This window comes from Lycium ferocissimum, chromosome 10, assembly GCF_029784015.1.
Source record: "Lycium ferocissimum isolate CSIRO_LF1 chromosome 10, AGI_CSIRO_Lferr_CH_V1, whole genome shotgun sequence".
Classification (NCBI taxonomy): domain Eukaryota; kingdom Viridiplantae; phylum Streptophyta; class Magnoliopsida; order Solanales; family Solanaceae; genus Lycium; species Lycium ferocissimum.
This window is the reverse complement of record NC_081351.1, coordinates 25214990-25237615: the sequence shown is the minus strand read 5'-3', so window position 1 is coordinate 25237615 and position 22626 is coordinate 25214990. Positions and strand designations below refer to the sequence as shown.

The 22626-nt window shown below is 38.6% G+C and overlaps 1 pseudogene; it reads right to left on the bottom strand.

Moving 5' to 3' along the window:
• Window positions 1-18876: 18876 nt before the first annotated feature.
• Window positions 18877-22240, bottom strand: LOC132032963 (cysteine-rich receptor-like protein kinase 2; annotated as a pseudogene).
• Window positions 22241-22626: the final 386 nt, after the last annotated feature.

Here is a 22626-nt window from a genome sequence, read left to right as displayed (position 1 = left end):
GGGGCTAGAGTATAATATTTTCAAAGTCTTCCACATAGAACTTTGGATAAATATGCTCTTTTTGTAAGTATAAGAACACAAAATTTAAAAGTCTCCCCACTTTCTTAAATTCCCTACTCAATCAAATTAAGACGCATAAAATGAAACAGAGAGAATACTGTTCAAGTCAACCATTAATTTTGTGGGGGCTAGATTATAATATTTTCAAATTCTTCCACTTAGAACTTTAGATAAATATGCTCTTTTTTAAGTATAAGATCACAAAATTTAAAAGCCTCTCCCATTTTCGTAGATTCCTTATTCAACCAACTTAAGACAGCATAAAATGAAACTGAGAGATTAATGTTCAAGTCAACCATTTTGTGGGGGCTAGAGTGTAATATTTTCAAAGTCTTCCACTTTATGACTGAATAAATATGCTCTTTTTTGAAGTATATCTTACGCTGTTGGATATTTATGTGATGACACGACATGCATGTTGCAGAAAGTCAAGTTTTTGTCGATAATACAAGTTTCTTTTATCAACTTAATTTACGCGTTGCTTCAGTATTCTTAACAAAACAAGTTTTCTATGAACAAAAAGATTATATCCTATAATCAATTAACTTAGCTGTTAAAGTACATGAAAGGTTTGTCATCACGAGGGCAAATCAGACTATCAGAAAAGCTACATTATATGCTGATCACCGGGTGTTTATATCTAGTATTAACTAAAAAATTAACCTTGTGGATCAACAAGTTAAGTGAAATGCATATTACTTAATCATAGTTAAGTGTTAAAAAGTGTATATACAAGACATATTTCTTATATTCGTTGATTTTGTGTTGCGGATAATTTTTTACCACCAAACCAGTGACCTCTACTTCACAACATAGACGCAGCCCACACTGAAAATGGGCCACACTGCATTTTGCATGTAGAATTAAAGGGAAAAAATTGCTCACTGAACACTGAAGGAAATTTTTTAAAAAAATATTTTTTGGAGGAAATGGTATAGAATAGCCACTTACAATTTGAAACTAAGAAAATAATTTTATCAATTTTAAAGGAGTTTATGTAGAAATATGAAGTTCTCTAAAGTGTGAAAGAGCAAAATAATCCAAAAGCCTAAAGAAAAGGGGAAAAAACATAAGTAGACAACATATAATAATATTTACATACTCATAGCAGGTAAAAATAATTAACATTACATGACAGTTAAGAGTTTTATAGTAAACCAATTGCTATGAATAAGATAACCATTTAGACGTGAATAACATAAATTCCTATAATTTCATTCATATTTGTAACTACTTTTGTACAGTTTCATACTTATTTGCTTTTTTTGAAACCTTTTCTACTTCCTTCTTATTCTAATTAACCTCCTTTCATTGTTCATCCATGATTCCTTCTTATTCTAATTAACCTCCTTTCATTGTTCATCCGTGGAAAATAAAATCAAAGTGTTTAATTCAACACGATGAGAGATGGATTGTTGAACACAATTTAGTACAATAACTTCAGTGTTGATAGCGCCTTTCTGGACATGGTATGTGATTTGTATTATGCGTAGTATAATAAAAATGTTATACATAGTCCTTTGGGATGGCTCAGTTGGTTTGGAGGGTGGTTATCCACACGGATGACCCGGGATCGATCCCCCCTCAATGCCTTTTGAGTCGGCTTTGTCGCATAGGCTTGCCCTAGTGCGGTTTACATCCCCCGTATAGTTTGGGGCTATTACACAATGGGGGTTTGCCGGTGCGGACACAGTGCTCATCACAGAGTGCTCACCCGAAGGGCAGAGTGTCACACCCCCGATGAGGAGCATGACCGGCTCCGACCCGTAGGCCGATGTCACCTGACTTAACCGTTGCTTGGACTTCACGTGCCAGAACTCAAAGAATATTTGCTCGCGGAAAGGAAAGGCCACATAGAAAAATACTTAATAATTCAACACACATGTACGTAAGTGACCGGCAAGGTCGCTACACATAAAGCATTTCATAAAGCCGACGAGGCTATTAGAAACATATCAAGAAGCCAAAACAAGGCCGACAAGGCCACACATAATAATTACATATCCCACAATGTCCATGAGCCTCTAAGAGCATACTTATATACATATATTAAACTAACAGAAAGTACTGATGTTCGGCCAAAATTGCTTATATTTAGCCATTGTTGTCTCACATTTTAGTACTTTTAATTATCTTTTGAGTATTAATTATAGTGATTTGTACTAATATTATATTTTTATAATGTAGGAATAAAGCGGTGTGAAGATGAAAAGATTTGGAGCAAAATTGAATAAAACGTGGAAGAAAAAGAAAGGAAAAAAGAAAAGGAGACAAGTGGGAGACATAATGATTGCCTAATGTTGAAAAAAAATTAAAAGTAATATATGGAAAGCAAAGAGACACGGTAGGATTGAAACAAATTTGAGAATGAAAAGATGCGGCTTCAGTGACGTGTGCAACAGTTCGGCGACGCACAGTGCAATTTCCGGATCTCACTTCTTCCCATTTCATTTTGGACTCAGTTATTTTATTTGGGTTTTTTTCTATATCTATAAATATTTCATAAGCCACAATTTTTAGACATCTTTAGCATAAACACAAGTTTTAGAGGCTAGGGTTCCTGCCATATTCTCTTTCTTTTATTCAATCCTTGTTTATGGGAATTTCTTAGTGACAATTAAGATTGATACTCTTGTTATGCTTATTTATTCATCGACATTATTTTTAATCAAGTAAGTTCTTGTTATTTTAATTATTCTCATTTTTCAACGTTTCTCAAGGGAGTAGCTAACCCTAGGACTTGCCCATTTACTTTGTTTGAAACTCGGAAGAGGAAGAACGGGGTTGGGATAGAATAATTAACATGAATTTGGGGGCGTTAACCCTCATCTAATGGAAATTGACCTAGGAATAGGCGATACCACTTGTAGCCATATTCGGGTGTTCTTAATGCTTCTAATTGCTTGAGGGATCTTCAATTGGGTAGTCTAGTTAATCTTCGGGAGAAGTTAGTTTAGAGTCATTATCCGAGGTTAATTAACATAAACTTGCTATTATTTATAATTCGTGAAATAGATTGGGTCGTTACTTGAGAAATAGATTCCTTAATTCCTTACTTGTGGCCATTGATCAATTTACTTGCTTTTTAGATTATAATTTATATTTCCGTATTTTATCAAAACCTTATCAAAAACCACCATTGATGCGTTCGGTCTAGCTATTGTTAGTGATAATTCCTAATCTGCTTAAATTGCCTACATATTGTTCTCTGTGGGATTCGACCCCAACCTTGTTGGGTTACTATATTTGACAATGTCCGCGTTATACCATTAATAGGTGTAATTTGAGCGTATCAAATTTTGGCCCCATTGCCGGGGATCGTATAAAATTTGATACGCTCAAATTACACCTATTAATGGTATAACGCGACGTTGTCAAATATAGTAACCCAACAAGGTTGGGGTCGAATCCCACGTAGAACAATATGTAGGCAATTTAAGCATTAGGAATTATCACTAACAATAGCTAGACCGAACGCATCAATGGTGGTTTTTGATAAGGTTTTGATAAAATACGGAAATATAAATTCTAATCTAAAAAGCAAGTAAATTGATCAATGGCCACAAGAATGGAATAAAGGAAAATACTTCTCAAGTAACGATCCAATATATTTCACGAATTATAAATAATAGCAAGTTTATTTTATTTAGCCTGATAATGACTCTAAATTAACTTCTCCCGAAGATTAACTAGACTACCCAATTGAAGATCCCTCACAATTAGGAGCATTAAGAACACCCGAATATGGCTACAAGTGGCATTGCCTATTCCTAGGTCAATTTCCATTAGATGAGGGTTAACGCCCCAAATTCATGTTAATTATTCTATCCCAACCCCGTTCTTCCTCTTCCAAGTTTCAAACAAAGTAAATGGGCAAGTCCTAGGGTTAGCTACTCCCTTGAGAAACGTTGAAGAACAAGAATAATTAAAATAACAATAGCTTACTTGATTAAAAATAATGTCGATCAATAAATAAGCACAACAAAAGTATCAATCTTAATTGTCACCAAGAAATTCTCATAAACAAGGATTAAATAAAAGAAAGAATATTTACGTAGGAACCCTAACCTCCAAACTTGTGTTTTATGCCAAAGATGTCTAAGAATTGTGGCTTATGAAATATTTATAGGTGTAGGAAAAAGTTCAAATAAAATAACTGAGTCCAAAACGAATTGGGAAGATTTTTAAGTCTGAATCCCTATTCATTTCGGACAGTGCAAAGCCACCAATTTACTTGCGCTCCCAAGGTAATGCCAGGTAACGTTTTTTCCTTCCTTTTCAATTGTATTTCAAATGTAAAAACTCCTCCATTAATTGAATAATGATTATGTCCCCTTTGTCTTTTCCTTGCCTCCCACTGTATCTTGTCTTCTCTTTCTTTTTCTGTTATTTTCTTCTTCTTCCACTTCTTTATTCAGTTTTTCCAAATCTCTTTAATTTCACACCATTTTATTCCTACACAAACAAAAATATATAATATTAAGCACAAAGCAATATAATTTATACTCAAAAGATAATTAAAAGTACTAAAATGTGAGGCAACAATGGCTAAATATATGCATTTTTGGCTGAACATCAACCATTGTTCTGAAAAATATGGTTGGTGTTGACTCCACTCCGGGGGAAAAAGAGGATGTCGTAATTGAAGAAGTTCAAGAGCCGTATATTTTGCAATTTGAAAATTCAAGAAGGCAAAATGACATTCCTCACTTGAAAGCCAAGAAGTGTAAGATGAAAAATATTTTACTTGGCGTGGTCATCTATTTACCACCCCCACTGCTCGTGGTCACAAGCTTGAATCAATGTTGGGTGCCCAGTTCATAAGCTCCAAATGGCGAGAAAAGCGATAAAGTTGATTCACGTCGTGCCGCGACATTAACTAAGGCGCTTGTTGGGAGGCAACCCAATGTGTAATAATTTTAGATTTTTTTTATTTTTTTTATAGTGTCACATATTGTTTTGTTTTGCAGATTAGGGGAAGTCTGAGTACCCTGAAGTTGAAAGCTGAGAGCATGTTTGGGCTTAAGTGTGGGGTCATCCCGACCCTTAATGTTGAGGATTATACTGCTAGCTAGGCCCTAGAGGGTCTCAGGGAGTATTTCTCACCCTTGTTTTAATTTTCTCTACTATAAATGCATCGAGGACAATGCATATTTTTAAGTGTGGGGTGGGTACTTCCGATTTTTAAGGTCAAGGATGATTATGCCATAGGATTTTTTTTTTTATTTCTTAGCCTTATATATATAAATAAAAAATAAAATAAAAATGCAAAAAGATTTTTTTTCTTTCTTTGTTCGTTCTTTTATTTTTCTTTTATAGATTCTTTTTCTCTTTTAGCGGCATACATCATCCGCCCCCTTTGGTTTTCTTATGGCCTCGGTTCTTTCCCGAGGGGGGGCCTTTGAACCGGGTAATTTTTTTTATTTCTAGGATAATTTTTTTTTTAGTAGTAAAGAAGAGAAAAGAAAGACCCTTTTTGACTAGGTTGATACTATCATATTTGGGCCTGAACTTGAGTAGTACTTTCCTGTGAGTGCTTGAGTAATCAAAAAGATATCAGACTTTCTGACACCTAGCTCATGATTGTGATTCTGTGTATAACTTATTCTTATTCTGTAGTTCGTCATGATCCTATCTGTCCTAGAGTAAAATTGATCCATCTTGATTGAGACTTGTGCCATGTGTGGTGAGGATTTATTGCATATATTCCATGTTTTGCATCATAGTCTAGAACTTGCCCTGCATGTTATTGAAGCGAAATAAAAGTGTTACTCTGTTTAGAAGATGATTATAGGCTTTCTTTGATATGTCTTGTAAAATTTAGCCTTTTCAGAAATTGTACCACTAGTTAGCCCTTTGAGCCTGTAGCCTTTCATTTGTTAGCCGTATTTTTGCCTTGATCCTTTTTGTTTAATCCCTGGTTTTTGCACCCTGCTTCCTTGAGCACTGTAGCATAGACTGTGATATTAATTGATAAATCTGAAGAAAAGGGATGGTCAAGTGAAAAAATGGTGACCAATGATAGCTGCAAAGTGATGGAAAGGCCCTCTTAGAAAGAAGGTGAAAAAAAAAATAGGAGAAAAAGTGCTTGACAAAAAAATAAAAAAAATTGAAGCGTTCTTGATATGATGAGAATTACTAGTGAAAATAATTGATGAAGAGAGGGCTGAAAAATAAAATAAGGTGGAGAAAATAGTGGGTGATGAAGTCTAAAATTGCAAAGTACTTAGGGAAGTGTAAGTCACTATTATATAGTTTTCCTACCCGTCCCCTAGCCAACATTACAACCCGTTAAAGTCCTATTTGATTCTATTCGAAGAACACTTAATTAGTGGAGATGTACATAATGGGCAAGCCTATGGTTCTTAGTGCATACACATGAATTTCTTTGTGAGTGTAAGAGTGTGCTTTGATGCTAAGTCCTTAATGTACATTCAATTCTTTGATTTGAGTGTGTGGGCTATTTCTTCTTGTGAGGGCACTTGTTTCACGACAGATAGGTGATGTTATTAGCTTCTTTGACAGAATAGGGGAGCGAGCTTAAATTTGATGAGTTAGAGTCCATCTTTGAGATTAGGAGGTTAGAAGTTTGTTATTTATTTGTTGACTTGTATATCTTGCATGATGATCAAGAAGTGTATATTTGATGAGTTGTTTACAATAGGCCCTAATTGTTGGTATCACCCAAAATGGTGGTGTTCCTAGGCTTGATTTATTGAGAGTGGATTTAGTGCTTACTCGAGGACGAGCAAGAGTTTAAGTGTGGGGTGTTGATGTTCGGCCAAAATTGCTTATATTTAGCCATTGTTGTCTCACATTTTAGTACTTTTAATTATCTTTTGAGTATTAATTATAGTGATTTGTACTAATATTATATTTTTATAATGTAGGAATAAAGCGGTGTGAAGATGAAAAGATTTGGAAAGAAAATTAAATAAAACGTGGAAGAAAAAGAAAGGAAAAAGAAAAGGAGACAAGTGGGAGACATAATGATTGCCTAATGTTGAAAAAAAAATAAAAAGTAATATATGGAAAGCAAAGAGATATGGTAGAATTGAAACAAATTTGAGAATGAAAAGATGCGGCTTCAGTGACGTGTGCAACAGTTCGGCGACGCACAGTGCAATTTCCGGATCTCACTTCTTCCTATTTCATTTTGGACTCAGTTATTTTATTTGGGTTTTTTTCTATATCTATAAATATTTCATAAGCCACAATTTTTAGACATCTTTGGCATAAAACACAAGTTTAGAGGCTAGGGTTCCTGCCATATTCTCTTTCTTTTATTCAATCCTTGTTTATGGGAATTTCTTAGTGACAATTAAGATTGATACTCTTGTTATGCTTATTTATTCATCGACATTATTTTTAATCAAGTAAGTTCTTGTTATTTTAATTATTCTCATTTTTCAACGTTCTCAAGGGAGTAGCTAACCCTAGGACTTACCCATTTACTTTGTTTGAAACTCGGAAGAGGAAGAACGGGGTTGGGATAGAATAATTAACATGAATTTGGGGCGTTAACCCTCATCTAATGGAAATTGACCTAGGAATAGGCGATACCACTTGTAGCCATATTCGGGTGTTCTTAATGCTTCTAATTGCTTGAGGGGTCTTCAATTGGGTAGTCTAGTTAATCTTCGGGAGAAGTTAGTTTAGAGTCATTATCCGAGGCTAATTAACATAAACTTGCTATTATTTATAATTCGTGAAATAGATTGGATCGTTACTTGAGAAATAGATTCCTTAATTCCTTACTTGTGGCCATTGATCAATTTACTTGCTTTTTAGATTATAGTTTATATTTCCGTATTTTATCAAAACCTTATCAAAAACCACCATTGATGCGTTCGGTCTAGCTATTGTTAGTGATAATTCCTAATCTGCTTAAATTGCCTACATATTGTTCTCTGTGGGATTCGACCCCAACCTTGTTGGGTTACTATATTTGACAATGTCCGCGTTATACCATTAATAGGTGTAATTTGAGCGTATCAAGTACCCAAAAGAAAGCAAGCCGGTGAGTAGTGGCACGTGCTAACACCGCCGGATCCGGAGAGTCCTATCGGGGTTGCTCCTCGATAAATCGTCGAGTCCGCAAAGCACGAAATGCACGTCCCGTGCAATGGGACGTAAACGACGGATAAGTACCGAGTATGCAAGGCAAAATGAGGTAACAACTATATATATAATTAAGATAAAATGTGACATTAATATAGGTATATAATATATATATACATCCGGTATATATAATGACACATATATATGCAATGTATATATATATGATAAAATATTTATATATATATATATATATATATATATATATATATATATATATATATACTAGGTAGTATCCATGCCGTACCGCAAGGCTCGGTGTCATATATGTAAAATCTCGCCCGGCCATTAAGGCTCGGTGTTATCATCATTAGCCCGCGTCCGGGCCTCCCGCGTCCGGGCAATATCATAACATGTACCGCAAAGGCGTGCGCATCTACGCGCCAGCCCGGCCCACTATAGCGCGGCATGGTGTAGTAAAATAGTGCAATACATTTATATATACGTATATACCATTATTGACCGAATCGAAAAAAAAGGACCGCGCAGTTCCGCTTTCCTTCCGCATCTGGGAAGGAAAGAGTTCGAGGGCTTCACTTTCTTCCGCGATGCGGAAGGAAAGCGGAATGTCCTGAGCTTTCGCGCAGTAACTCGTTTTCCTTCCGCAAACAACGTTCGAGGCTAGTTTTGAGTGAGAAATCAAGGATCTGATTCTTGGCCTTTCGGGGTGACATAAGGTCGTTAACCCCCGAATAGTTTATGAATTTCATATCGAGTCCAAAGGATTAATCGATGACGATGAGTGAAATAATGTCTTAAAACCAATCAACGACAAAACCTTAAGATTGAAAATACAAAACATAAGAATGAAATGGAATTTGTTATGGAACGCTCATGTTTATGTATTAATTGGATTCGTGCCAAAGGGAGGAGGAAAACAAAAACCTTACATACCTTATCCGTCGAGCCACCACTTAAAGAATTCCTTATATCGAGGCTTGCCCTTCACCCGAGCCTATATATATATATCGAGAAATATATCATCAACCATATTTTCATCGCCTTTCCATCAACTCATAAGTACTAATTATGGAAGACTAAATTTAGGTTACGAAAATTTGGGCAAAGACTCCCCTATATCGTCGACTTCCTCCAAATGCTAAAACAACTTCCAAACAATACCAACAACATTAACAACAACATCCTCAACACTCTACAAGACAATTATATATTTTTCTATACACATTTCTCTTCAAACTTCATCCATAAGCCAACAACCTCAACACAACAAACTATGACTTTTATTCTTACAACTATTCCTTGATCAAGGTTAATAAAGGAAGAAATTCAAGGATTCATACCTTATATTTACTAAAGTGGCAAGATCTTCAATAATCACTTGTTCCCAAGCTAACTCTAACACAAAACGATATGATAATCGCGACTACAAGTTGTCCGGTCTTCGATTAGTACTCCGGAGCTTGAATTTTGCTCAAGATCCTTACTTTTATGTAGTATTTGAGAGCTCTTTTTGGAGCTGAATTTTCTGGAAATTTTCAGAAGTTTTGGATGAAAAAAATGGGGTTTTAACCCTTTATATAGGGGCTGAGGCGGCATCACTGTAGCTACGATCGTAGCGGCACCGCAGCGCCTCGTGTCCGTATGCCTTCATCGGCCGTTTGTAACGTCTATAATTCTCTACTCTGATATCCTATCGACGAGCGGTTTGTGGCATTATAACCTAGACTTGACGAGCTTCATTTTAGGATTTTGAAACACCTTAAAACTTCTAATACACATGGAGATATGCCCCTCCAAAGTTGACTCAAAATCCTGTTTCCAATTTTTCGACAAACTTAATTTCCTTGATTTGCTTGGTCCCCGAGTCTTCCATAGATTATTATATGAACTCAAACCCTCGTAACCATGAGATGAATGCGCCCCGTCTAGACTTAACCAACTACTGCCCAATAGATTTCACGTACACGACTACGAGGTGTAACATCCTCCCCCCCTTTTTAAAACATTCGTCCTCGAATGTCGGAGTACCCGAGGGTTAATAATGTTTCCACGGGACGTTAATAAAGTATCTCTCGTACATGTCACAAGTCCTAATCACAAGTCCTACATGATACTGTAATTAATGACACGCAGCCATACAATGATTAAAATAATATTCCTCATCTTATTGACTCTTAAGGGGGGGATTTAAATATAATTCTTACCTTGTAAGTGATTTGCGGATGTAGCCGAACCTTGCAAGAATTATTTCGGAGTAGTATCCTCTGTGACGGGGAATAAATGGGGATACTTGGACTTCATTTCTGCTTCGGCTTCCCATGTCATCTCTTCCCTATCTTTACTCCTCCATAGAACCTTCACTGAAGCCACATCTTTGTTTGGACCGCGAACTTGTCTATCGAGAATAGCAATTGGTTCTTCTTCATATGTCGATTTTTACGTGACTTGTATATCGTCACAAAAATGTACGATTCGGGATGGGTCTCCTATACACTTCCAAGCATGGACACATGAAAAACTGGATGAACCGCTTGTAATTCTGTTGGTAGCTCCAATTCATAAGCCACCCGTCCTATATTTCGGATGATCTTATAAGGTCCGATATATCGGGGACTAAGTTTCCCTTTCTTACCAAACCGCATCACGCCTTTCATTGGTGATATCTTCAGAAACACCCAATCACCTACTTGAAATTCTAATTCTCGTCGTCGTACATCTGCATAGGATTTCTGACGACTCTGAGCTGTACGCAATCGTTCCCGAATAAGCTTTACCTTTTCAATAGCCTGATGAACAAGGTCTGGCCCAAATAAGTTTGCTTCTCCGACTTCAAACCAACCGGCGTGGGACCTACACTTCGCCATATAGAGCTTCATACGGAGCCATTTTGATACCGGCATGATAACTATTGTTATAAGCAAACTCTATCAAAGGCAAATGATCATCCCAACTTCCTTGGAAATCCAAGACACAAGCTCGTAACATATCTTCTTCTGAATAGTCCGCTTGCCGTCGTTCGATCGCGGGATGGAAAGTCGTACTAAGATTTACTCGAGTACCAAGACTTTCCCGAAAAGATTTAACTTTGCCGTAACCGTGCGCCTCTGTTCGAAATAATTGACAATGGGGAATGCCATGAAGGCGCACAATCTCCTTAAGATATAGCTTAGCATAGTCTTCTTGATATAGGTGGTTCTTACTGGCAAGAAATGAGCTGATTTAGTTAACCTATCAACAATCACCCAAATAGAATCGAATTTGCGACGAGAACGGGGCAATCCCGTGACAAAATCCATATTAATCACTTCCCACTTCCATGCTGGGATCTCTATTTCTTGTAATAAGCCACTGGGTTTCTGATGTTCGATCTTTACCTGTTGGCAAGTGGGACATTGAGCTACAAAGTTAGCAATATCTTTCTTCATCATTCCAAAGGTAAAAGCCTTTGAGGTCATGGTACATCTTGGTGGATCCTGGATGAATTGAATACCGAGAATAATGAAATTCTGACATTATCCTATCCCGAAGCCCGATTATATTTGGAACGCACAACCGACCTCAATATTTGAGAAACCCATCCGAATCAGATTCAAGGACGAGATCCGATTTTCCTGCACTCCCTCCTTAATATTAACGAAAACTGGATCGTCATACTGTTGAGTCTTTACATCCGAGGCAAGAGTCGATTGGGATATATTCTGTAAAGCGATTCCAGTGTCTTCCGAATCTACTAGGCGAACTCCCAAATTTGCTAAGCGATGAAGTTCTCTAGTTATTTCCAATTTTTCGGCTGGCACATGCAATAGACTTCCCATCGATTTGCCACTTAAGGCATCGGCTACAACATTGGCTTTGCCGGGGTGATATAAGATCTCGGCATCATAATCCTTTAGCAATTCGAGCCATCTTCGTTGCCTCAAATTCAGTTCCTTTTGCCTAAATATATACTGAAGGCTTTTATGGTCCGTATAGATGTCGACATGAACTCCATATAAGTAATGTCGCCATATCTTTAGCGTGAATCACGCCACCTCTAAATCATGGGTTGGATAATTTTGCTCATGTTTCCATAACTGTCGAGAGGCATAAGCAATCACCTTACCATTTTGCATCAACACACATCCCCAGCCGGTGCATGACGCATCACAATATACGGTAACCCTCCTTCTCGGAAGGGTGAGGACAGAGCAAATATCAACTTATCTTTCAATTCCGGAAACTCCGCTCGCGGAAGCTTCGACCATTGAAACTTGGCCTTCTATGAGTTAATTTTTTGTAAGAGGAGCTATAGAAGAAAATCCCTCTACAAATCTTCGATAATATCCAGCAAGACCCAAGAAACTTCGGACTTCCGAAGCGGTTGTTGGTCGGGGCCAATTCTTAACGGCTTCAATCTTCCGATCAACTTTAATACCTTCGTCGGACACAATATGGCCTAGAAAAGCCACTGAAGTTAGCCAAAATTCACATTTGGAAAATTTGGCATACAGCCTTTGATCTCGCAATGTTTGCAATACCTTTCGGAGGTGATCAAAGATGTTCTCTCCGAACGAGAATATACCAAGATATCGTCAATGAATACAATAACGAAAATATCCAAGAAGGGTCGGAATACGGTATTCATTAGCGCCATAAATGCAGCAGGAGCATTCGTCAATCCGAAGGACATAACTAAAAATTCAAAATGCCCATATCTCGTTCGAAAAGCTGTCTTCGGAATGTCTTCCCCTTTTACACGTAGCTGATGATACCCTGACCTTAAGTCAATCTTCGAGAAGCATTTAGCACCAAATGTGCCGGTCAAACAAATCATCAATTCTAGGCAATGGATATTTGTTCTTGATAGTCACCTTATTCAGCTCACGTAGTCAATACACATTCTTAGTGAGCCATCTTTCTTGCGCACAAATAATACCGGTGGTCCCCACGGAGAAGTACTGGGCCTAATAAAGCCCTTGTCTAACAAGTCCTGCAATTGCACCTTCAATTCGCGCAACTCGGCGGGGGACATACGATAAGGGGGAATAGAGATGGGTTGAGTGTCCGGATACACATCAATCGCAAATTCAATTTCCCTTTCGGGAGGGAGGCCTGGTAATTCATCGGGGAATACATCCTGAAATTCATTAACTACAGGAACGGATTGCAAAGTTGGCGGTTCAGCTTCAGTGCTCCTAACTCGAACCAAATGATAAATATACCCTTTAGAAATCATTTTTCGCGCCTTAAGGTAGGAAATAAATCTACCCCTTGGTGCTGGGGTATTGCCCATCCATTTAAGAATGTGTTCACCCTAAACCGAAATTTCAGCTTTGGACCAACATTCCACATTGGCATAGCAAGAGGCTAGCCAATCCATTCCCATGATAGAGTCAAAGTCCACCATTTCTAACTCCACTAGATCAGCAACCGTTTCACGGCCACATATCATAACCACACACTTACGATAAATTCGTCTTGCAATAACAGGTTCCCCGACCGGAGTAGAAACTAAGAAAGGCTTGGACAAAGATTCGGGCTTTATACCGAATTTATCAGCAATATAAGGTGTGATATAAGATAGCGTGGAACCCGGATCGATCAATGCATAGACGTCGTAAGAACAAATGGATACAATACCTGTCACAACATCTGGAGACGACTCAAGATCCTGCCGTCCTGCAAGTGCATAAATACGATTCTGGTTGCCGCCGGGAGCAGATGCTTGACCTCTCCCCTACCTCTACCTGCAGGGGCTAAAGAAGAACCTTGTCCAGGAGGGCGAATAGAAGATGAAGAACCTGCGATTGAACCTGTTGGCTGAGCCGGGCCTCCTCTACCACGAGACGGACAGTTTCCCATAACATGACCAGGCTGCCCACAAGAGTAACACACCCCCATTCCTTGGCGGCACTGGCCAGAGTGGCCTTTACCGCACTGGTCACAACGGGGCAATGGAGGCCTGGCCTGGCTAGATTCTCCTCGGTAAGAAGGAACTGACGCTTTCGAGTCTCGACTTGGTCCAGAATAAGTGGGTCTATCATGACGCTGCCTCTGGAACCTGGAAGGTGCACTAGTCGCTGAAGGATCGGATCTTCTATAAGAATGGGGCCTATAATCTTCCTGATAAGCACCTGAATAACCTGCGGATCTGGCCCGCTTTATGACCGCCCCTCTCTCGATTCTTGCTCGGTCCGCCGTCGGCGTTCAAGGTCCTTCAAATTTTGGGCATACGCCCGAATACGAGCAATATCCATACCACCGTAATGAAGCCGTCATACAATCCTTAATCAAGTGAGGCCCAAGTCCCGTCACAAAGCGATGTACTCTGTCTTCCATTTCAGCTACCATCGCCGGGGCGTATCTGGCCAAGGAATTAAACTTCAAACTATATTCCCGAACGCTCATATTATTCTGGCGAAGTAATAGAAATTCATCAGCTCTAGCTCTACGAACTTCAGCTGGCAAATAATGATCCAGAAAGGCTCTGGTAAATTCCGACCACACTGCTGGAGGTGCGTTCGGCCCTCTCGATTGTTGCCAAGACTCATACCATATCGCAGCCACGTCCCACAGTCTATGAGAAGCTAACTCCACTGATTCTGTGTCAGAAGCATGCATTACCCTCAAAGCGCGGCCCATTCGATCTATAAAATTCTGAGGGTCATCCTTCGGGTTTGTCCCCGTGAACACCGGAGGGTCCAAGGTATAAAAATCACGTACACGGGAACTAACAGCCCTATCCGGAATGCCTGCCTGCCGCTGAGTCTGAGCAGCCACCAATCTAGTCAATAACTGGACTGCATCTCGCAAGTCCTGGTCTGTAGCAGCAGGGTGAGGAGCTGGAGGCTGAGGAGCCGGAGGGTCTGGAGCCCTCTCTTGCCCTCCTGCACCTGATGGGGTAGAGGTAGCATGCATAGGAGTAGTGCTCTGAGCCTCGCTATGCCCTAACTCAGGTGGCGGTACTCTGCTCGGGCCTTCCCCAGCAGTGCCCAGTATTCTGCTGACTTTCTTCTTTCTCGGAGGCATTGCTGAAAATTAAACACGGAAAGATTAGATAGTTGCATTCTTAACTTGGCTCTATTGCACGATCTAGATCATGAAGAAAAGTATCTTCCTAAATGTCCTGTAGCCTCTTGGCTATAGATATGGTGCACGACATATCGATAACCAGGACTCTACTGGGCACGGCTCATGGACATCCCTAGGACTGAATGCTACGATACCAATTTGTCACACCCCCGATGAGGAGAGTATGACAAAGCTCCGACCCGTAGGCCGATGTCACCTGACTTAACCGTTACTTGGACTTCACGTGCCGAACTCAAAGAATATTTGCTCGCGGAAAGGAAAGGCCACATAGAAAAATACTTAATAATTCAACACACACATGTACGTAAGTGACCGGCAAGGTCGCTACACATAAAGCATTTCATAAAGCCGACGAGGCTATCAGAAACATATCAAGAAGCCAAAACAAGGCCGACAAGGCCACACATAATAATTACATATCCCACAATGTCCATGAGCCTCTAAGAGCATACTTATATACATATATTAAACTAACAGAAAGTACCCAAAAGAAAGCAAGCCCGGAGTAGTGGCACTTGCTAACACCGCTGGATCTGGAGAGTCCTACTGGGGTTGCTCCTCGATAAATGCGTCGAGTACGCAAAAGACGAAATGCAGCGTCCCGTGCAATGGGACGTCAGTACGGATAAAAGTACTGAGTATGTAAGGCAAGAGGTAACAACATAATTAAGATAAAATATGACATTAATATAGGCAAAAGAAAACTGAACATCTGGAAATGACACAAAATGCAATGCATGATAAAATCATTTGTATGCTCATATATATGTATATATATATATATATATATATATATAATATATATATATATATGTACTAGGTATATATCCATGCCGGCCGTAAGGCTCGGTGTCATATATAAAATCTGCCCGGCCATTAAGGCTCGGTGTTATCATCATTAGCCCGCGTCGTGCCTCCCGCGGGGCAATATCATAACATGCCCACCACAGGTGGTGTGCGCATCTACGCGCCATGCCCGGCCGACTATAGCGCGGCACGGTGTAGTAAAATAGTGCAATACATTTATATATACGTATATACCATTATTGGACTGAACTGAAAAAAAGGGACTGCGCAGAGTTCCGCTTTCCTTCCGCGATGCGGAAGGAAAGCGCAAGGTTCTGAGGGCTTCCGCTTTTCTTCCGCGATGCGGAAGGAAAGCGGAATGTCCTGGAGCTTTCTGCGCAGAACTCTGTTTTCCTTCCGCAGCAACGTTCTGAGGCTAGTTTTGAGTGAGAAATCAAGGATCTGATTCTTGGCCTTTCGGGGTGACATAAGGTCGTTAACCCCCGAATAGTTTATGAATTTCATATCGAGTCCAAAGGATTAATCGATGACGATGAGTGAAATAATGTCTTAAAACCAATCAACGACAAAACCTTAAGATTGAAAATACAAAACATAAGAATGAAATGGAATTTGTTATGGAACGCTCATGTTTATGTATTAATTGGATTCGTGCCAAAGGGAGGAGGAAAACGAAAACCTTACATACCTTATCCGTCGAGCCACCACTTAAAGAATTCCTTATATCGAGGCTTGCCCTTCACCCGAGCCTATATATATATATCGAGAAATATATCATCAACCATATTTTCATCGCCTTTCCATCAACTCATAAGTACTAATTATGGAAGACTAAATTTAGGTTACGAAAATTTGGCGCAAAGCACCTCCCTATATCGTCGACTTCCTCCAAATGCTAAAACAACTTCCAAACAATACCAACAACATTAACAACAACATCCTCAACACTCTACAAGACAATTATATATTTTTCATACACATTTCTCTTCAAACTTCATCCATAAGCCAACAACCTCAACACAACAAACTATGACTTTTATTCTCACAACTATTCCTTGATCAAGGTTAATAAAGAAAGAAATTCAAGGATTCATACCTTATATTTACTAAAGTGACAAGATTTTCAATAATCACTTGTTCCCAAGCTAACTCTAACACAAAACGATATGATAATCGCGACTACAAGTTGTCCGGTCTTCGATTAGTACTCCGGAGCTTGAATTTTACTCAAGATCCTCACTTTTATGTAGTATTTGAGAGCTCTTTTTGGAGCTGAATTTTCTGGAAATTTTCAGAAGTTTTGGATGAAAAAAATGGGGTTTTAACCCTTTATATAGGGGCTGAGGCGGCATCACTTGTGATGCCGTAGCGACCGTAGCGCATCGTAGCAGTCTTGTTTCTCGCTTCATCGGCTCAGTTTGTAACGTCTATAATTCTCTACTCCGATATCCTATTGACGAGCGGTTCGTGGCATTATAACCTAGACTTGACGAGCTTCATTTTAGGATTTTGAAACACCTTAAAACTTCTAATACACATGGAGATATGCCCCTCCAAAGTTGACTCAAAATCCGTTTCAAATTTTTCGACAAACTTAATTTCCTTGATTTGCTTGGTCCCCGAGTCTTCCATAGATTATTATATGAACTCAAACCCTCGTAACCATGAGATGAATGAGCCACGTCTAGACTTAACCAACTACTGCCCAATAGATTTCACGTACACGACTACGAGGTGTAACACAGAGGGTGTAGCGGCTGCGGGTTATCCTGGGGTTCCAAAAAAAAAATGTTATACATAGAATAATATTCGTATAATTAATTACACCTTTTATAATAGATTAGATATAACTCGTTTAATTTAATTATACACTGTATCTAAATTTTTATATACCTCTTATAATTTTATTACACGTTATATACTAAATTTTATTATGTATATTGTACGTGTGGATGATTACTGTGTTTCTCACCCTTCCTGCATCAAATTGATATAGCCTTGCGTAAATCCTGCATAACTCGAAGCCAGCAAGAAGAAAATATGGAGATGAATTGAGAGATGAGGATGTATTAGTTGAAGAGAGAGAAATGAGAAATATAAGTATTAATCGGTTAAATAAAAAAGATTAACAATCATAAAGGACTTGCCTTTTACCAAAGAGAGAGAATAAATGATAATAATGATTTAATTGAATCCCTACTTTTAAGGGATAATTTTTCCGTATAATATTTTTACAATGTGTTCTTTTTGAAGAATTTTAGAAGCTATGCTAATTATGTGCTTAAAATTAATACCGTGACTAATGGTGTAATTTTCTCTAAAGAAAAGGAATGGACTGGCCCACTTGATTTTGGGCTCAAAGAAGAGGAGATAAAAGAGAGTGGATAAGATGAATTGTTCTCTTCAGCTGGCCCAACTAGAGGTCCAAGAACAAACTTGGAGAATTTGAGCCTGGCTCGTCCTGCCATATTCAAAACTTCAGACGTACGCGATTGAAGTTGTTTACCTTTAGCAACTCAAACTTTAGATATGTGCGACTGAACTTTTGTCTTTTAGTTTCCACTTATTCAATATTACCTCTGACATTTTCTTAATTAAAATAAAACGCCAAACTTCTAACCTCTAGCACTTTCACAAGTTCATCAAAATTGTACCTTTAGATTCTACAAAAATTACCACCATGTGTTTGAACTAGCTTCCTACAATTTCTACTAACCTTGGAAAAACTTTGTGCATTCTAGTATTTTTTACTTCTTATTTTAGTCATGCAAAGCAACTAACTGCTTGATCATAAGTTGAGCTTAAATGGAATATATAGTTATAATTCACATACGATCTCAACTTGTTTATTTGAAGCGTAGTAGTAATAACTAACTACCCGGTCATGATGATCAAATCTACTTCAGGAACACGAGGTGAAATAATGTTTTATAATTTTTACTTCGGTTTCATGGCAGTGGAATATCATCATTTGGGATAAAAAGAACTGTGAGATAAGTTGGCAATCGAAGCAGAATTGCCTTCTTTAAGCGAGTACTTCTTCCAGGGGTCATGAAGTTCCATGATTTTCTCATGTACAAATGGCGGATTAGTAGGTGGCGGCAACTCTTCTTCTTTCTCGACAAACATCTGTAATACCTTAGACATGGATGGCCGTAACGTTGGGATCTTTTGAGTGCACAAAAGACCAACATGTAGAACTCTCGCGGCCTCATTTTTCACATTGGTGATCTGGTAGTTATGCAACATGAGATTCGGATCAAACAGTTCCTCCATTATCCTGTGTTGAAAGTGCTCCCACACCTGCTAATTTCATCCAATATAGTTAAGATCAATGAGTCTTGAAATTTTGAAAATTTTTGTTCAAGAAAATAGTGATTGATCAGATATTACAATGGAAACTAAGCTGACTGTATATTCGGCGTTTTTGCTATTGTTATTTTGTCTTCCAGTAACAATCTCTAGTAGAAGAACTCCAAAGCTGTAAACGTACATGTGCTTTTCTGTTAATTGGCCATGTGCTAAGTATTCTGGAGCCATATATCCTCTACATAAAAAGGGTAAATCATCCATTATTGGATTATATTAGTCTTTCCGTTTTTGTGTACTTTTATGCGGCAAATTAGAAGAGGAAACGAAGAAATACTAACAAGGTGCCAGCGAGGGCAGTGATGCCTATATGACTCTCGTCTTCTTGGAATGACCTGGCCAACCCGAAATCAGCAATCTTTGCTCGGAGCCTCGCGTCCAACAGGATATTGCTTGCTTTTTTTGTCTCTGTGAATTATTCGAGTCTTTGTGTTCTTGTGGAGGTATACCAAACCTTCTGCAGTCCCTATAATTATCTCCAATCTTTTCTCCCAGTTTAGAGCTTTACCTTTGACAGGGTCTGTCAAATTTTAAGGTTAGAATCAAGATATGTGACAAAGTCATTGTGGTGATTAATGGTTATGTGAAAACACATCATTTATAGCTTGTTTAGCGAAACTCTACTTATTTTGAAAAGTACTTTTGAAGCAAGCCCTACACTTCGTGCTTGTAATTATCCCCGTTAATTATTTTTATTATTAATAGAAGGTTGCTAGACCCACTGTCTGGTGGTATAAATTCGCCAAAAAAAAATTGTTGTGTTTGACTAATGAATTTGAAAATCACTTTTGCCAAAATTAGAGCAACAATTTGTTCTTGGCCAACATGTTCCAAAAGTGCTTCCGGAGGAAAACTACTTTTTCAGCTTTTGCTACTACTCGAAAGCACTTAAATTTTGCCTAAAAGCTAGGCTATACACCTCAACTCTAAAAAATAAGCACCTTTGGCTTCCCAGAAGTTTGGCCAAACAGACTATTAGTATAATGCAAAGTCAGTTACTTACCGAAAATGAAGCGATCGAGACTCTGGTTAGGGAGGAACTCATATACAAGAAGGCTATCCGGTCCTGTGTAGTTGCATCCCAATAATCGTACCAAATTCTTGTGCTCGACGCTACTGATTATGTTAACCTCGTTATAAAAATCTGCAGCTCTGTGTTTGTTGTTGGAGAATAGCCTTTTGACAGCGATTTCTCTCCCATCTGCCAAAACACCCTGCAGCAAATCTCGCCTTGGACTTAGTTTAACGTGAACACTTGTAGTATTGCATTACTATATGGACAATCGACGAACCAACGTATGAATTATACTACATTCAGCCATTATGTACCTTATAAACCGTGCCAAATCCACCTTGCCCGAGCTTGTCGGCCTCATTAAATGACCCTGTGGCTTTGTCAAGTGTCGAATACTTGAAGTTCAAGATGTTGTAATGAAGGATCTTCACTAATTTCTCTGCGTCATTTGAACCTGAAAAGCTCAAATATTTCAAGAAAAGCACGAGTGGACGATCATAATGCCTCGAGTTAATTATTTAAAATTGTTTTCAGTACAGTTGTGTGCAGAGGATCGCGCGCAGTGTGCTCAGCTAAAACGTTGGTATTTTATGTTTTTACTGAACCGGTTTTAGCATAAAGAGCCAACTATATATTCATCATTGATATCCTAATGAATTTTATCACTAATTTTGGCACAAAAGGATTTATGAGTTGATTTCTCGGACGGTCACTCAACTAACGGTAATTATCTCAGCAAGTTAAAGTCACGTTTCTGCAACATGCAAGTCATTAACTAAATGCAATTCCTTGGACTTAGATGTTGCAGAAAAGTGATTATTATTAGTTGAGTGACCATAGGAGTAATCAACTCAAGGATTTACCTTTCCTCTTCTTCTGGATTTGTTTGTTATTCCAGACATAAATACCAATGACAGCACCTCCTCCCAAAATGACCGCGGAACTAACAACAACAGTGACAATGACTACAACTTTTCCTGCAATATGATCATTTGCAAGTAAAAACAACCATTTATCATCAGAATTACTTTTTCAGTCGATAAATAACAGGCAAACCAGGACGACAAAAGAGCAAAGATTACCTCCTGATGACGGGCCTCCACTGGTAGAAATAGCATTGAGAAAAGTTGTATCGGAATACCTCATGAAGCATCCGGTGTACAGGGCTCTACCTTCTGACCAAGGTAAGCATCCCAACATGAAGGCGGATGCATTTTGTAAACACGCTGCGTAGGAATTCACGCTCAATGTCTTCCAGCAATTAGCGAGAATGTAAGTTGTCTCATTGGAAGGACCGGGCATTGACACTTGATCATGCGCATAGCCGTTATTACTCGGTGCATTTGAAATTGCTTGCTGAACGGCTCGCCTAGCAGTCTGTTGGAACAGCGAACCCTTTGTCATCCTGTTTCCGCATACACACCTATCCTCTGGACCTAAATACTGGTTATAGAACGTGTAATTCCCCACTCGCATAAAGCAGCCATTAAGATAAATTTGCCCTCCGTTAGAAGGGAAGCACTGGGGCAGAACAGCTCGTGCTTCAGCGTAGCATAAGATGCAGTCAGGTAAAGAAAGATCACCATAGCATTGGCCAAGTCCATAGTTAGTATCTGGTCCAGTGCCAGTAAATGCTACTCCATACCCTGTTGTTCTCATTTGTTGACTTACATATTCCATTGTAGCAACAAAATTTGTGACGGAAACTGTTGTTGCATTTCCGCATATGAGCTGGACTGTCTGTGATCTTGGTTGAGCTACTGATGCATCTGGTAGAAGTAGGATCAGCACAATAACAAAGTGACTACATAAAATTGTAGGGGTTGCTCTCTCCATTTTGCTAGAGCTGTACAACATAGAAAACAATGTGAGACGACTAATTGAAGTACTGTCAGAATGAGATAAAGTAGAAAGATCACATGAGTAAAACTCAGAAAGATATTAATTTGAGAATTATGAATACAGCTTTCCAATTGAAAAAACATTTACACGAAGAGAAACAAGCAGCAAAGACAATTCATAAGGTTAGAGGTGTTTGAATGTAGGCAGCTATAGCAAAAGAGGAAGAGGCTTAGACTTCATTTGTTTGCACTTAATGACGATTTGAATTTTAGTTGTTTAGATTTCAGTCATTAAGTGCATGTTTCAAGGTCTAAATCTTAATAACTTGGATAACAATTATTAAGTGCTTTATTTTTTATTTTACCACCGCTTCACGTGTCTGA